General features: G+C 45.8%; 2 long non-coding RNA genes across 3 annotated transcripts in view; one reads left to right on the forward strand and one right to left on the reverse strand.

Annotated features, from left to right (window-relative positions):
* LOC104854795 overlaps positions 1–9,302 on the forward strand; it is a 41,243-nt gene extending 31,941 nt beyond the window's left edge. Inside the window, exons 3-4 of the long non-coding RNA XR_002025020.2 lie at positions 7,458–7,721; positions 8,928–9,302. This is a non-coding gene — a long non-coding RNA (uncharacterized LOC104854795). The remainder of the gene's footprint in view (positions 1–7,457; positions 7,722–8,927) is intronic.
* The window catches only part of LOC104854796, a 30,687-nt gene extending 19,571 nt beyond the window's left edge, over positions 1–11,116 (reverse strand). Inside the window, exons 1-2 of one of the 2 annotated variants that reach the window (XR_004514765.1) lie at positions 11,053–11,116; positions 10,411–10,510 (exon numbers count right to left, since the gene is read on the reverse strand). This is a non-coding gene — a long non-coding RNA (uncharacterized LOC104854796). The other variant, XR_778216.2, reaches the window with a different exon arrangement.
* Between the last annotated feature and the right edge of the window lie 2,001 nt (positions 11,117–13,117).

Genomic DNA, 13,117 nt, shown 5'->3' on the forward strand with positions numbered 1-13,117 from the left:
AAGTACAAAGTACAAGGTCATCCAACATGTTTTCTCCTGCTAAGGGTCCCTCCACTCCACCCCCTCTTGTACTGGGAGTTGAAGCCAGGGCCTTTATACTCCGCTACATCCCCTGCCCTCTTTTTAATCTTTTATTTTGACACAGGGTCTCCCTAAATTGCCCAGGGTAGGCTTGAATTTTCAGTCCTCCTGCTTTAGCCTCCCACAAAGTACAAGGTCATCCAACATGTTTTCTCCTGCTAAGGGTCCCTCCACTCCACCCCCTCTTGTACTGGGAGTTGAAGCCAGGGCCTTTATACTCCGCTACATCCCCTGCCCTCTTTTTAATCTTTTATTTTGACACAGGGTCTCCCTAAATTGCCCAGGGTAGGCTTGAATTTTCAGTCCTCCTGCTTTAGCCTCCCACAGTTCTGGAATTACAGATACTGGGTTTTAATGTCAGGCAGATTGCCTGCAGTGCTGATATGAATGCTTTGGGATCACATCAGATAAACCACGGAAGGGTTTGGGATTTAGCTCAGTGGTGCCACCACTGCCTCACGAGTGCAAGGTCCTGAGTTCGATCCCCACTACTGCAAGGAAAAAAAAAAAAAAAGCCACAGAAGAGCCCAGAAAGACTCTGGATGTGTGGCACCTGCTGCTGAAGAGTTGCGTTGGGTACTCAAGGAATGTATGGATTGGCTCAGTCAGTTAATTAATTGTAGCAGGTGTGATTCTAGGCATTGGCAAACATCCGGGACCAAAATAAACAACTTCTGCCTTCACAGGGCCGGCAGCCTAGTTGGGGAGTCAGATAAGAAACAAAATAAAGAGTGAAAGTGTACACAGTGCCAGATATTGGTAATTAATATGAAGAAAAATAAATCAGGCTGGTTGTGGTGTCTCATGCCCATAATCTTGGCTACTCAGGAGGCTGAGGCAGGAGGATCACAACTTCTAGCCCAGCCTGGGCAACTTAGCAAGATCCTATCTCATATAAAAAATAAAAAGGGTTGGGGTATAGTTCAGTAGTTGAACACCCATGGGTTCCATCCCCAATACCACACACACACACACACACACACACACACACACACACACGTAACACACAGTCAAAGGAGAAGTGTAGGGCCAGAGTGGGTGATTGTATTAACCATGTGTTGCTTTAAAAACTTAATTTACTTTATGGTGCTGGGGATAGAACCCAGAGGTTCATGCATGCTGGCAAGGGCTTTAACATTGATTATTAATACTAATTGTGCATATAATAGTGTGGTGTGTCAGTAGGCGCAGATTATGTTGTCACTGGGTCTGGGGTCTAGGGGTCCCTAGACTCACCCTCATCGGGCTTCTCTCTCTCCCTCTTGCTCTCTCTCTCTCTCTGATGTAGAAAGAGGAAGAGGAATCAGAAGACCAGTGCAAAGCAAAAGTAACTTCATTGTGGGTATTGCAAGAGGAAGTGGTACAAAGCCATTCCAGAGGAGTGGGGGCCAGAGCTGAGGCTGCCGAATCTGGGGCTTCGGTCCTGTTTTGTGGGCCAGGGGCCCTGTCTCCCCTCTGTGGGTCTTCACTTGGTGGATCGGACACTGCGCTTGTTGCTAGGGATTTGGTCCTGTGGGCTAATCGGGAAGTAGGGCAGGCATGGCAGCCTGTGCTGGGAGGTATAGTGCTGCCCGCACAGAAGAAGATGCTAAGCCTTAACCCGTCAGCCTCAGAAGAAACCCACAAAAGTGCTTGAAAACTGCTGTCTGCTCTTAGCCACCCAGAAGCTGTTTTCTCCTTACCCTCAAAAAGGGCCCAGGGCTTTATTTTAACCCAACCTAAGGGACCCTTCTGTCCCTACAAGTATCATGACAAAAACTTAGTAATTAGCATATTCTCCACCTCAACCATTATCATTTCTTTTTTTATTTTTTAAAAAATGGTACCAGATGGTACCGGGGATAGAACTGAGGACCTTGCATTTGCGAGGCAGGTGACAGAACCACTGAGCTAAATCCCTGACCCTCATTATCATTTCTTTATGGTGGGAACATTCAAACTTCTCTTTTATAGTTATTTGGATATTCACAATGTATTTTGTTTTGTATTGTTTTTTTGAGACAGTATCTCACTATAGATCAGGCTGGTCTTGAACTCACTACATAGCCCAGAGTGACCATGAATTTGAGGTGATCCTCCTGCCTCAGCCTCCTGAGTGCTGGGATTACAGGCATGCACCACTGCACATGTTAGGATGTCATTCTTTTTTCTTTTGTGGTATTGGGAATCAGATGCAGAGATTCACATTGAACTGCCTCTTCAGCTTTTTAAAATTTAATTAATCTTTGTTTTGGGGTACAGAATATTGAATTTAAGGCTTTTGTATTGAGCTATATCCTCTGCCATTTTTATTTTTTGTACTGGGGATTGAATTTGAACTGCCTCTTCAGCTTTTTAAAATTTAATTAATCTTTGTTTTGGGGTACAGAATATTGAATTTAAGGCTTTTGTATTGAGCTATATCCTCTGCCATTTTTATATTTTGTACTGGGGATTGAACTTGGGACCTTGTGCTTGCAAGGCAGATGGCAGAACCACTGAGCTAAATCCCCGGCCCCTTTTTTTTGTTGTTGTTAAATTTTGAGAGAGGGTACTGTGGATTAAGCCCAGAGGTGCTCTACATCCCCTATCCTTTTAGTTTTCCTTTGAGACACGGTCTTGCTATGTTCCCCGGGCTGGCCTTGAACTTGCAATGCTCCTGCCTTATCCTCCCAAGTAGCATTGGACTGTCATGCCCAGCAAACAGTAAGTTTATAGAGACAGAAAGTGGAATGGTGGGTGCCAGGGGCTGTGAGGGAAATGGAGAGTGTCTTAGCTACTTTCTTGTTTCTGAGACACAAGATCCAACACCCGTAACTTAAAGGAGGAGAGCTTTGTTTTTACTCATTTTCAGAAGCTCCAGTGAGCAGGCTCAAACACACTAAGGACATGGTGGAAGGGCCTGGGTGGAAAAGAGCTGCTCACCTCATGGTGGACAGGAAGCAGAGAGAGAGAGGAGGAGCTAGAGGAGGAGATATATCTGCCAGGCTACGCCTCCTGACAGCACACTCAGCAGCTGCTGCTGTGCTCCTGTGACCCACCCACCTTCCGAGAGCCCTGTCTCCAAAACATGAGGCCACGGGGGACAGACAGTTCCAGACCCAAACCTCAACAGGGGGGTGGAATTTGCATCAGATCAGTTGAGGTGGATGAAAAGGTCCTGGAGATTGGTCGCACGACAGTGGATATGTATAACACTACTGAAATGTACATTTAAATATGGTTATGATGATAGTTATTTTTTTATACCAGGCATCGAACTGTTAGTTATTTTTTACTACAATTAAAATTCTTTGAGATTTGACAAAAGAGGTTGCTGTTTTCAGAGTGAGTTAACTGTGGTGGTGAAGTTTGAGGATCTGGGAGTCACCCAGGGCACAGCACACTTCTGGGTGGATCATAGAGGAGTGGCCTTGGGTCTCTAGCTGGTCCCTTACTCCTTCCTCTCTGGCACCGATCCTCTGCTCTGCTTCCTGTGCCCCATGAACTGAGCAGCTGTGCTTCTCTACTCCCTTCCACCATGATGGTTCTGCCTTGGAACCGGCTGACCATGGACTGAATCCGCTGAGGCCGTGAGCCAGATAAACCTTTCCTCCTTTAAATTGTGAGTGTAAGGTATTGTGTCCCAGCGATGGGAAAGCTGACTGAACTGTGGAGACTCAGCTTATATTGATCGTGTGTCGCTGTGCCACAAAAGCTTGCCATTGCGTATGCAGCAAGCTCTCAGCTTCTTCTAGAAGGGACATTGTCCCTTACACTTTAGCAGACTTCATCCTGTATCTAGGCTCCAGGACCTCCTTTCCAGTGCTTTCTCTTGTAGCCAGTCTGATTTTACCTCCTCCATGATAGTAGAATTTCTGGGGAATTAAAAGTTCCTTGAGAGCATTCTTCTACTCGTGACTGTGAGAAGTGAGAATTGATCTATGATTTGAATTAAGGAAGACAAAGAATCTCTACTGTCAACTCAGAATTTTTAAAAGTATCCTTTTCTTAAAAGTATGAGGGATTGAACCCAGGGGCCTTCAAACAGAGCTACATCTCCAGCCCTTTTTACATTGAAGCAGGGTCTTACTAAATCACTAAGTTGCCCAGACTGGACTCAAACTTGAGATCCTCCTGCCTCAGCCTCTCATAGTGCTGGGATTACAGGTATGCACCCACCATATCTGGCTTCTTTTAGTATGTTGAAGTGGGTGTTGGAGGGTCTCCCTTCAGCATGCAACTGGATGGAACCTCAGATATTTCTAAGCACTGAGAGCATCTGCTTACCTATCCTGTGCCCACTGACAACATTAAAGGACATTTTCCATTTTCTGACCCTATTTTGGAAACCCCAGAACTGTTCATATCTGTAAAAGGCTGAACAGTTTCTTTGCCAAACACTAATTTTTTTTTTTTGCATTGCTAGGATGGAACCCAGGGCCTCATGTAGCTGGCAAGCCTACCACTGAGTTATACCCTAGCCCCCAACACCACTCCAGTGTGGAGAAACTGTGTCTTCTAGCTTAGGGGCACCTGTGTTGTGGGGCACCCCAGCTGGCTCAGCTGCTCTGGGGCTAATGCAGGGCCACCTGCCCTCCTGAGAACTCCCCTCTCTCAGGCTGTCATCAGAGATTTCCAGCCCCTGCCAGCAGCTGCTTGCAGCTGTGTCCATTGCTGGCTACCTCAGAGCAGTCCCTGCTTGATGCAGGAGCTTGGTCAAGAAACAGAAGCAGAACATGCATTCTTTTCTGTTGCATGAAAGTTGGCTAGCTTTCAAAGCAAAGGCTTTTGAGGCACACGCTTGAAGGGGCTTTTGCTGTTTTTACTCTGGCTTTCAGACCACTTGGACATGTGGTCCAAAAGGGAGGGCTTGGCAATGCTTGGTGCTCATCTGAAGGAGGGAGATCGAGGTTCTGCAGTCACCATTATGGATATGATGGAAGATGAGGGGATTCTTTGGGTCCGATTGCCAGCTGGAAGAGGAGATGAGAGGCCAGCTCTGTGGAACACTGTAACTTGAACAGACTTCAGAATGGTGGGTGGTGACAGAAATCTGGAAAGCTACGATTAAAAGTTTGTTCCTTCGGCTGGGCATGGTGGTGTGTGCCTGTATCCCAGCACTCAGGAGGCTGAGACAGGAGGATTGCCATGAGTTCAAGTATGGACTATACAGTGAGTCCCTGTCTACAAAAAAAAAAAAAAAAAAATTGGATCCTCCATTGCAATACTGCATCGTGGGGACTTACATAGACCTTGACTCCACCTCCATGTCCCCATGCCCCAGTTTCTCCCACCTGCTGTTATGGAGTGGGTATATGTCTCCCAGAAGGCTCAGATTTTGAGTTTGGTCACCAGCCTATGGTGCATTAGTAGGTGGTGGAACCTTTAAGAGGTGGGGCCTAGTGGAGGAAGTGAGGTCACTGGTGGGTGTGACCTCAGAGGGGAGATTGGGATCCTGGTCCCTCTTTCTCCCTCCCTCCACCCCTTTCCCCACTTTATCTGTTTGTCTCTGCGTCCTGGCCACCATAATGTGAGGAGCTTTGCTCCGTAAAACATTCCTGCCGCGATGCTCTACTTTACCATGGTCCAAAGTGAGGGGACCAAGCAAGCAGGAGCCCTGGAGCTTCTCAGCCATCTAGAGGGCCGGAAGAACTTGCTCTTCCTTCCTGGGGGAAGGAGGCGATTGCCCATCCGTTTAGCGATTGGTTATGGACAGTGTGCATCCCCCATTCATATCGAAAAGCCCTAGTCCACTAATGTGATTGTATTTGGAGGCAGGACCTTTAGGGGGTAAAATAAAATGGGCTTTAGTAGGGTAGGGCCTGCATGTGATAGGATTATATCCTTATAATAAGGGACACCAGGAACTGGGGACAGTGGTTGTGTGTCTGTAGTCACAGCTGCTCAGGAGGTTGAGGCAGGAGATCACTTGAGCCTAGGAGTTTGAGGCCAGCTTGGACAACATAGCAAGAGACTGTCTCTTAATTTCCAGTGCAATAAACAATGAGCATGGAAGAGGTGTGCCTTTCAAAGAGGAGTCGTAGCGCTTAGGTTTTCAAAGGGCCCATGACACTCAAATGTTGTGAACCACTGCATTAAAAGAAACAAGTTCCCATGAGGCTAGCACCTGAAATCATTCACAAAGGGAACTTAGGGCTGCTGCTGCTGAGTAAAGCCGTGTATATTTTAATTTCTCTTTGGTGGATTTTCTCGTGGGGTTTTATTTCTTTTGCTAGTGTTGGTTCTGGATGCAAGTGATACGTGATGCTCTTGCAAGTGGGTGTTGGATGGTGTGTGGGTGATGACTCAGCTGGCTTTTGGATGCTAAAGCAATGCTTCTTGTATCAGTCAGTGATTGCTATAATATTGCTGTGTAACAACCATCCCAAATGCAGGGATTTACTCACAAGAGACTTATTCTTTAAAAAATTAGAAAATTTAAATGAACACTTGCCAACATAAAAGTATAACGTATTTACAGGGTCCCATGTGATGCTTTGATACATGTATACATTGTGTAATGTTACTGAACATATCTATCTCCATATAGTGGTCACACCTGTCATCCCAGAACTCTGGGAGGTGGAGGCAGGAGGTGCATAAGCTCAAGCCCAGGCTGGGCAATTTAGCAAGTAGCAAGACCCTATCTCAAAACAAAAAATAAAAAAGGGATGGGGATGGAGCTCTACATGAAGAAGTCTGCCTCTCCAGTTGCCACTTTTGTAGGGAAAACGCAGTAAAAGTTCAATATGTGGCTGGGGTCTTATACATCAAGTCTCATCTGCTGAGCTATGCCCCAGCTTGTCTTTCAATGTTTTTGAGACAGGGTCTCACTATGTAATTCAGGCTGGCCTCAAACTCACTATGTAGCCCAGGCTGGCCTTGAAATCACAGCCTCAGCCTTGCCTCAGCCTCCCAAGTCCTGGGCTTTACTTCTGTGTTTTGAAACATACACTACAGTATCATTATTGGTGGTCACCCTACGGGGCAGTAACAATCAGAATTTTCTTGTTTTAGTGCTGGGACCAGAACTCAAGGTCCTGAGCATGTTAGGCAAGTGCTGCTCACCACTGAGCCACACCCAGCCTGCATGTCAGAACTTCCTCCTCCTGACCACCTATAACTTAATGACCATTGCTCAACCTCTCCCATCCCACCCACTCCCTTACTCTCTCTCTCTCTCACATCTCTGAAAACCCCCATTCTGCCCATCTGTGATAGCAACACTTTCAGTTTCTACACATTAGTGAGGTCATGTAGTTCTTGCATTTCTTTTCTTGGCTCATTTCAACTTAACATCAGGACTCCTCATCTATCCACGTTGTCACAAATGACAAGATTCGATTCCTTTTAACAGCTGAGTAGTATTCCAAGGTGCCGATAATAAGTCTTCATCCTGTTTTCATGGTCTGCAGGCTCAGCTGATCTGTGCAGGACCTGGATAAGTGACTTTGCTCAGGCTGTGGCTTGGCCGAGCTTACCCAGTGCCACGTTGAAGGTTGGGCTTATTCTGCTCCATATTCACTCATTCTACGGCCCTGGATAAAGAGGAAGCAACTTCCCAGGCATGCTCTTGTCTGGCAGGATGTTAAATTGCATGGTCATATGTGTGTCTGCTATTCGTATGAACCAGTGTCTCACTAGCCAAAGCAAGGCACAGGACCAAGCATACAGGCTGAGTATCCTTTATCCAAACTGCTTGGGGTGGGAACTGTTTTGGATTGTTTAGCATTTTAGAATATCTGTGTGTACCTAATGAGATACCTTGGGAATGAGGCCTAAGTCTAGACATGAAATTTGTTTATGTTTCATATATACCCTGTACATGTAGCCTGAAGTTAACTTTTATGGTATTTTATTTTTAAATTTATTTTTATTTTTTGGTACCATGGATGGAACTTGGGACCCTGTGCTTGCAAGGAAGGTGGTGGCACCACTGAGCTAAATCCCTGTACCAGCCTGAAGTTAATTTTAATATTTTCATTAATTTCATGCATGAAATAAAGGCTCCCAGTGTGGAATTTTCCACCTATGACATCACATGAGCATTAGAAAACTTTGGGATTTTGGAGCATTCTGGGATGAGGCTTACCCTCTGCAGGGCGTGTGGCCTGCATTTCTTTTCAGTACCAGGGATCAAACTCTGGCCTTTGTGCTTGCAAGGCAGGTGCTGGAACCACTGAGCTAAATCCCTGGCTGCATTTCTTTTCTTGGCTCATTTCAACTTAACATCAGGATAACGTCTGTGGCCGCCCGGAATCCAGCTGTGTTCTGTGCCATGCTTATCCCTGGGCCTCCCAGACTTAGTAGCTGGGTGGTCTCCCTTCCCTGCCCCCTCCTTAAACCATTTCTGAATTGGGGTCCTGTCACCTGCGGCCACTGAGTCTCAGCACACATCCTCCTTGCAGCAAATCAGTCCTCATCTCTCCGGCATGGCACTTGTATTTGTAGTAGAGTTCCCATTGCTGCAACAATCTGACTCCCACAACTTTTTATTTTTATTTTTTCTGGTGCCGGGGATCGAACTCAGGCCCTTGCACTTGTGAAGCAGGCAGCGGAACCACTGAGTCGAATCCCTGTCCCCTCACAGCGTTTTATGTTTTCCTTTTGAGCAGCACATGTTTGCCGTACATGTGTTTGCATCCTTGTGTGGAGTCGGTGTATGTACATAATGCATCCCGATTTCTTTTTTTCATCCCCTTTCCCTCCTCTTTCTCCCTCTTTTTCCATCTCTTGATCCCCTTCCCCTCTGAGAAAGCTCTCTCTACTTCCTGTTATCTATCTTTTATTTTGTTATTTATAATCTGGGTTTCTCATGTAAGAGAAACCATGTGATAGTTAATCTTGGGGGTCTGATTTATTTCACTTAACATTATGGTCTCAAGGTGCATCCATTTTCCTCCTCAAGCTCATCCATCTTCAGGGCAAAGTAATACTCCACGGTGTATAAATACCACATCTTCTTCAACTCTTCATCTGCTGATGGACATACAGGCCACTTCCAAGATAACTAATAGGCGTTGTGCTGCTATAAACATGGGTGTGTACGGATTGCTGCAATATGACATCTTTAACTACTGGGAAGCTGGGTCAAAATAAACCTCTATGTTTAGTTTTTTGAGGAATCTCCATACTGTTTTCCATAGATGTATTAGTTTACATTCTCACCAATGATACAGAAACAGTCCTTTTCCCCCACTTGGATTTCTGTAATGGCCAGTGATGTTGAACATTTCTTTGTGCATTTATTGGCCAATTTGTACTTCTTCTTTTGGGAAGTGTCTTTTCATCTCAGTTGCTCACTTTTTAATTGAGCCTTTTATTTTGGGGAGATCTAATATTTTTGAGCTCTTTATGTATATTCTAGCTCTTAGGCCTCTGTCTGAGGAATAGCTGGCAAAAAAATTTTTTTCCCCATTTGGTGGTTTGCCTTTTTATTCTGTTGGTTGTTCCTTTTAGTGTGCAGAAGCTTTTAAATTTAATATGACCCTGTGTTGATTCTTGGTACTATTTCCTATGCAACTGGAGTTCTGTTCAGAAAGTCTTTGCCTAGTATGACTTTAAGACCTTTACCTATTTTATCTTCTAGCAGGTTAAAGGTTTCATTTTAACATTTAGTTCTTTGATCCATTTTGATTTTAGTTTAGTCCATGCTGCGAGGTATGATTCTAGATTCAATTGTCTGCATCTGCATAGCCATTTCTTTGCAGCACCATTTATGAAAGAGGCTGTCTTTTCTCCAATATATGTTTTTGGCTCCTTTCTGACCTCCACAGCTTGTAAGAGGAGAGTTTTAGTTTGGCTCATGGATTTTAGATAATTCAGTCCATGGCCTTTTGGCATGGCAGAGGGGCATGGTGGAAGAAATGGACCCACTTCATGACAACCAGGAGAGGTGGAGGGGCAGGTGCAGGGACAAGGGCAGACCCTTCTAGGCCCTTCCGCAGTGTCCCACTGCCAGCCAGGCCCCATCTCCTAACAGCACAGTCAGGCATGCCCTCGCTTGTGAGTACAGCACCCCCACGACCTAGCCACCGTCCACAGACATGAGATTTCTTTTTGGGGCGGCATTTTAAACATCTAAACCATAACGGTATTAGTACTCATTTTTAGTTTTTACTGGTTTCCCATGTGAAGAGTGGTGTGTTGTTTAATAATTTATTTACCATTAATATCTAACTGTCTCCCTATGCTTACTGACCATTTGCATTTCTCCTTTGTGAACTGGATTTGTCTTACTTTTAGAATGTGATGATTTCTCAGCCTGGAGCTGGGTCTGCAACCAGACTGCATTTACTGAGTGTTTTGGGTACTTAAATGGGTTTTGCTATCGATTATAATATATCCCCAGGCTTGGGTACTCTTTACCTGAAGGCAGCTGATATTTCTTGTGGAAACAAGCACAAAAGACTTACGCTTTTCCCTTTCCCCGTAAGCAGCCTCCATAAATGTTCTTTTGAATTAGAGCCTGAGAGTAAGACGAGAGAGAGGGTTGAGACAGCTGTCATAGCATCTGCAGAAAGTGGCATCATGCCTCACAATTTCATGGTAATTGCTCTTTGGAAGCATGACACCTTCCTAGGGCAAATCCCATTTTGAAAGAGAATTTGCCTATTAAAGAAAATCCCTGGATATATGAATATAGCCAATTTCCAGGAGAATGGAACAGTTCAGGAAGAGAAAAAAGTTTTAGGGAGCCAAGCCAAGCTAGTGACACGGTGATTTGAGATGGGAACAGAATTTGGGAATCTGGATGTTTAGTTTCTAATTCTTAGGGGAGGCAAAGAGTGGAGTGGTTTACATCTGTGCTGCTCACATTATGATTTGTTGGTGTAGCGGTGTTGGCCTCACTTGGGATGTGTCAGTCACTTTCAGTTGTTGGGACAAAATACTTGACATACACAATTTAAAGGCATTTACCTGGCTCATGGTTTCAGTGGGTTCAGTCCATTGTAAGCTCATTCTAAGGTAAAAACTTGATGGTAGAGGGTGTGGCGTAGGAAAGCTCACCTCACCGGAAGGAAGCAAGGAGAGCAGGAAGAAGAGCCAGGGAGAAGGGAGGTGGGGACAGGACCCCCCATCGTGCCAAAGTGACCCACTTCTGCCAACTGGGCCCAACCTCCTAACAGTACATTCAGCTCTGAACTCACCTGTACATTTATCCATTTATGAGGTCATAATCCCCATGATCCAGTCATCTTCCAAAGCCCCACCTCTGAAGACATCAGACCCTGGCGGGGCGGGGGCACATTTTCTTTTATCCAAACCATAAAAGAAGAGTTTCATACAAATGCAGATTCTCAGCCTCAGCCTGGAAACCTAGCGAGTCAGAACTGCTGTGTGTTCTTTGGAGCTGAAGGAATCTGGTTTCTGGTGCTGTTTGCACCACATGGTTTGGGGGTTGTGGGCGAATTTATTATTATTGTAAAACCACGTAAGTAGCCTCCCATCCAAGCACCAAGCAAGACTGTAAGATTGAGTCCATGTCGGGTGGTTGAGAGATAGATTTGGGCAAATTATTCAGACTTGTCTGAGCCTCAGTAACCTTACATGTGAAATAGGAATAATAATAGTAACCAACTCCTTGGGTCATCGTATAGATGAAATGAACGGGCTGGGTACAGAGGGTGAAGGTTTAGGACGCTGGGACAGAGGGCTTCTCCCCCCACCAACAGAAGATGGACGATTGCATCTCTTTTGCCAAGTCTGTGATGAGGGTCCACTCGGCAGCTGTCCCAGTCCTTCCAGGATCCTGCTGCTTCTCATCTTGTTGCTCTGCCATTCCTTAGGGAACTGTCCTCATTGGATAGATTGAGAACGGGTCACAGGCACATCGCATTTCAATTCTTGGGCAAATAACTTATCCCATTGGCTCATGTTTCTTTGAAAAGACTCTGCTTGGCTATGCCCAGCTTCCCGTCCATCCATCCACCCATCCACCCATCTGCCATCTACCTATCTATCATCTATCTGGCACCAAACTCCTGAGCTTAGTTCTCCCGCCTCAGCCACCCAAGTAGCAGGGACAACAGTCTGGCACCACCGAGCAATGCGCTGTTTCACCTGTGCTATTCCTCAGCCGGACACAACTTTAAAGGGTCGATCCCGGGCACAGGTGTGACGTATCACTGCCTCAGTTACTTGGCAGTAGCGATTACTCAGGTCTTCCTTATTACCTGATCCACAGGGAACGAGGGCGCTGCCGTCAGCCCTGAGGCCCAGCTCTGGTGTATTTAAATAGTTCGGCACAGCGGGAGGCTGATTAGCTACGTTTGCTAAGTACCTAACAGCTGCTTTTGTCTTTAATGATCTTAATTCTCAAAGTAGCTTGGTAAAAACAACAACAACAAAAAGAGTAATTCTTGGGACAACTCCCCCCAGCCCAGGAGACGTGAGTTTGTTGGTGCTCAGCGTCCAGGAAGGAATGTTGGTTGCACGCTGAAGGGTTCTAGCCTGGGGCGGGGGCATGGTATCCGGGCCTGTATTTGGCAGGAAGAGTAAACTCTGAGATTGAAAGGTCTTTGACCTCCTCCTACCGGCAAATGGATTGTGTTCTCAAAGCACTGGTCTTTACAGATGCACGGGAAGAAGATTTCGCTTTTCTCTGTTCGGTGACAGTTTGTCTTGGTACTAAACTGACAGTTGGTTTGCTAGCCTGCTTGTTCACACACCAAGACGCCTATCTGCGTACCCTCAGATAATCACTTTGTAGCTTTGTGCCAAGTCACCCTTTGGAAATGGATTTTCTTATGGCTGCTTCTCCTCCTCTGCTTCTTTCTCTTCCCTCTTCCCTCTTCTTTCCCTTCCTCCTCCTCCCTCCCTCTCCTCCTCCTCCTCTTTCTTTAGTACTGAGGACTGAACCCTGGGCTTTGTGCTTGTTGCTGAGTTATGCGGATTTAGTTCAGTGGTTCCACCGCCTGCCTCACTAGCGTAGGGACCCGAGAATGATCCCCAGTACCAAAGAGCAAACAATTAGCTCAGTGGTTCTGTTCCCTGCCCCGCAAGTGCAATGTCCTGAGTTCCATCCGTGGTACCATAAAAATGAGAAAAAAAGTATACAGGAGGGCAGGTTCTA

The sequence above is a fragment of the Fukomys damarensis genome, unplaced genomic scaffold, assembly GCF_012274545.1.
Source record: "Fukomys damarensis isolate Sample0158 unplaced genomic scaffold, DMR_v1.0_HiC HiC_scaffold_30, whole genome shotgun sequence".
Classification (NCBI taxonomy): Eukaryota; Metazoa; Chordata; class Mammalia; order Rodentia; family Bathyergidae; genus Fukomys; species Fukomys damarensis.